This window comes from Chrysemys picta, chromosome 2, assembly GCF_011386835.1.
Source record: "Chrysemys picta bellii isolate R12L10 chromosome 2, ASM1138683v2, whole genome shotgun sequence".
In the NCBI taxonomy this organism is placed as follows: Eukaryota; Metazoa; Chordata; order Testudines; family Emydidae; genus Chrysemys; species Chrysemys picta.
This window is the reverse complement of record NC_088792.1, coordinates 177,974,340-177,979,049: the sequence shown is the minus strand read 5'-3', so window position 1 is coordinate 177,979,049 and position 4,710 is coordinate 177,974,340.

Genomic DNA, 4,710 nt, shown 5'->3' with positions numbered 1-4,710 from the left:
TGGGGTCCCAACCCACAGTTTGAGAACCGCTGAACTAGACTATACTCCTTGGCCTATTTGTATTACATTAACACTGGGGGGAGGAAAGAGAAATCAGTAATGGTCATCTCAATCCCAGGAAGCCATTTCAAGGGTAATGTTGAAAATGCCCTCCCCACAGCTGCTTTGCACAGGGTACCAGAAGTTATCTATTCAAATTCCCTCACTGTTCAGTGTCTAATTACTGAGTATTTTGTGTGTGCAGCATCTGTACTCAGACTTTAATTCTTAGATACAAATCTGATGCCATTTCTTTTCTGAAAGAATCTCAAGACCCAGCTGTGGCAGGCTAAACTCAGTGACTCGGTGCTAGGTAAGAGAATGAGTCTTAGAAGTTTTGTCAGTGCCAGAGAATTTCATTCTGTTGTAGCATCCTTGGGACATTTGAACCATGGTTATTTGTCATGGTGCAGTATATCCATGTTAGCCATTTTGTTTCTGATACACCACTGCGCTACACCATACACAACATTGCCTGCAATCACTGCAGTACCAGAGCATTGCGGGTACACATTTTAGTGTTCCTATCATAGGTCTGGGGGGAGGGATAGCTCAGTAGTTTGAGCATTGGTCTGCTAAACCCAGGGTTGTGAGTTCAATCCTTAAGGGGGCCACTTAAGGATCTGGGGCAAAATCAGTACTTGGTCCTGCTAGTGAAGGCAGGGGGCTGGACTCAATGAGCTTTCAAGGTCCCTTCCAGCTCTATGAGATAGGGTAGGTATATCTCCATATATCATCTTCAAAGTGGAGGTTTGTGGGAATACCAGTGGAGAGGTGCAATACCTTTTAAAAAATGGAAGCCACCCAAATTATGGCGTGACAATGTATGAAACAGCATGTGTGCCAGCATTATGCAATAGCTACACCATTTAATTTATTTTCAACATGAAAAAGCCTGACAACTGAATACATTGTCCCATATAAAAAAACTGAGTATATATAGTTACAGAAGCTCCAATAACTAAAAATAAGAAAGCAATCAAGAGTACAGAAGACATTGCCCACAGCGATCACTGAGGAGCACTGTGTTAGGAAGACAAAGACCTATTGCAACTGCACAGCTGCAACATTACTTAGCACTGAAAAAGCAAACAATGAAACTATCGAGAACAGAGGAAGTGAGCCTTGCTCCAAACAAATGCTAGCAATGCTTGCAAACTCTTGTGAGGTGTAGAACAGAAAGCACAGCAGCCTCTTGCCATGCCAGAATCCTCTAGTGTAGCCAAGAGGAAATTGATCCCTACAGACTATGCCCTGACAACTTCTATCTGTTCTGATTAGCCACACCAAGAATGCAATACATAAATAGTACATACTGTACATAATTTCTAGTTCAATAAATTATTCCATTAACATAGCTAAGCAGCTTCTACAGTCATGGACTTCTAGGTGCAGGTCTATGCATACAAATAAAATAAATACACTCTGTCTTGTTCTGAGTGCAGCAATAAATCTTGATACGCAAAACTGACTGTGGGAAGGGTGGTTCACAGATACACACAGTTCAGATAGGACTATGGCGTAGGACCCATGTCTCTTCTCTGTTTTGGAAAGTTGAGACAGCTGACAACACTCAAATAACCTAAAGCAAGCAGTCCTGGTTGCAGTGTGCATGCCTACTAGAAATGATAGACATACCACAGATGCCTACAGCCTAGGGAGCATATAACAGCCAAATAGCAAGTGTGAATTTTTTTTCTTTTTTATTGAAGATATGACCTGTGTGCTACAAAGCACAGACCATACATTTTAGATAGGCCATCTTTATTGAGCTGAGTCCCCCCCCGTAAGGCTAGTATTTACACAGCATCCATTTTGCATGTTGGAGGCAGTGTAGCCCACTTGATAGATCACTGGACTGGGAGTCAGGAAACAGTTTCTCTTCTTGGATTTGCCAATGGCCTGCTGGGTAACCTTAGGCAAATTGCTTCACCTCTGCCTCCGTTTCCCTATCTGGAAAACAGGGATAATGATGCTTAACCTCCTTTATAAGGAGATCCACTGATGAAAAGCACTATGTAAGAGCTAGGTGTTAGTTGGTCATGCCAGAAGTCTGAAATTTCAAAAGGCCTAACTTCTGGATGTATACTCTTGCTGAATTAAAACTGCTCTCACTCAGGTCACAAATTACTACTCCTGCAGATTCAACAGGCTTATGTCTCCTTAATCTGCCACCTTTAGTGCCTTGGCCCACTTCCTACTCATCTGTGTTCTCTAATTCCTGGGCGTCCAAGACTATGGTTTCTTATTTTGCTTTTTAAGCTCTCCAGTAGCTCCTCAGGTCACTTCAACCCCTCATCCCCATCTATGACTTTCAGGACACACACATCAGCCAGCTCCCTTTTGGTAACCTTATTCACTCCCGTGGGTTCAGCTCTCTGCAGAAGAATCAAATCTACATCCCACAATCTAGGATTCCTGCATTAGCTTCTCTATTTCCCCACAGAATTTTCTTCATTTTCAAGGCACCTCACCTGACTACATCTTGGCCATTTCTTCTCCTCCCTCAGGTCTACCTAAACCTCTATCCTGTCAATTCCCTTTTGTTTGAAGCCCAGACTGCGTCTACACATGGGGAATATAGCCACACAGCTATCATGGCGCAGCTACGGCTGCCTAACTGAATAACAGATACAGGCTACAAAGATGTAAGTGAGAGATAACAGGTAGGTCGACACAAGACTGCTTCTGTCAACCTAGTTGTGTCTACATCCGGGGTTAGGTTGACATAGCTACGGCACTCAGGGGTGTAAAAAAATCCACACTCCTGAGTGCCATAGCTATGTCAACCTAAACTAAATGTAGACCAAGCCCAAATCAATTATTGCCACCTTTTATGCTTGGAAGTCAGTGTATCCACATACCCAGCACCTGAAAACCACCAATTATGCTTAGCTTTCAAGACCTAGGTTTCAGAGTTAACAACCCACTGGGAATGAAAAAAGGTCACTTCACACCTCCTTTCTCGTAATTGTTTCAGGCTGCCTGCAGACTCAGGAAGACAATATAGTATCAATTTACACTCTTTTCAATTGGAAAGTTTTAATTCACAATCATTACAGTAAAACAAGTTTTTTAAAATGACAGTTTAGAGTCTGATGCAACAATTCCATAAGAAGGAATGAATTGTGCAACCAATTCAGAAGTTGCAAAATACACTAATGTCTTGGCCTATACACACAGTAAGCAATTTTAAAAAATATTTTCAAACTTTTAGACTTATTATCATCTGTTCTTTATATTGACACACACAACTCTCCACACCAATGTAGAGTAAGACAAAGTTGACAAAACAATTTGTATACTGAGCAAAACAAAGCCAAAAGAAACCTCGCCCCAAAACCCCATATAGTACTTTAACTGGATCCTCCACACACACTGGACAGCACAGAAGACAAGTTGTAATGCAGTGCACTCCACACAAGAGTACCTGTAGGGAAGAAAAACTATCAAACCCCTTTGTGGGGCTGCTCAGATAAAGGAGTGGAGTTAACGCAAGAGTCTTTCTATGCATCCTGCTAGAGACTGAAGAAATGTCACCGTATCTTTCATGGTCGGTGTCAAAGACTGCTAACAAATCCAAAGGAATCAGCACGGATATTTTACACTCTTCCACTGCTGGGAGTAGGGCACAGATCAACAGCACCAGTGGAGTTTCCCCTCACACCTAGACTTGAAAATATGTGACTGGGGGGCAAGGAAATCCAAGAATCCTAGGGTACGTCTACACTTACCGGAGGGTCCGGCGGCAGGCAATTGATGTTCTGGGATCGATCCATCGCGTCTGGTTTAGATGTGATAAAAATCGATCCTGGAAGTGCTCGCCGTCGACGCCGGTACTCCAGCTCGGCGAGAGGAGTACGCGGCATCGACGGGGGAGCCTCCCTGCCGCGTACTCCAGCTCGGCAAGAGGAGTACGCGGCATCAACGGGGGAGCCTCCCTGCCGCGTCTGGACCCGCGGTAAGTTCGGACTAAGGTACTTCGAATTCAGCTACGTTATTAACGTAGCTGAATTTGCATACCTTAGTCCGAAGTGGGGGGTTAGTGGGGACCAGGCCTAAGTATCAGAGTTGCTCTGGCACAACCATCTTTCCTCAAAAGTGCAATATCACTGCATTGCATTAGTCCATTTTTGCAGATGAGAAAAGTGAGGTGGAATGAAATTGTAGCTTGCCTTAGAGGTCAGAGAGCAGACACACAACATAGGACTCCCCAACTTGTGTGTTCTAGTCACAAGACTACACTCTCTCCCTCACCCCACCCCCAAATGTGCTTCCACTTTCAATCTAAAAAACCACCCCCATGCTATACTGTGTTCGTTTTTTGTTTTAAATGAAGCTAGTAGGTCAGTACTGGTAAACAACCTTATATAGAGCCACACTAAAGTGTAGTAACAATGAAGAGGGGGAAAAAGTGCTAAAGGAACAGGTGTCGATTTCTAATTTGAGGGAATATTCATTGTTTTAAAAGTTAGAGATATTGATTTTTTTTAATTAAGCAGTTGGCTATTTTTATAGATTCAAACTATTTGCATCCATTATAACAGTTGAAATCTGACCGTTGGGTTTGATTACATACTGTTCTGCACTCTAACTAAAGAGCCACCTTAATACTTTGCAAATGAGATACCAACACTCCTCCAAAAATATTAACTCATATACCACAAGAGG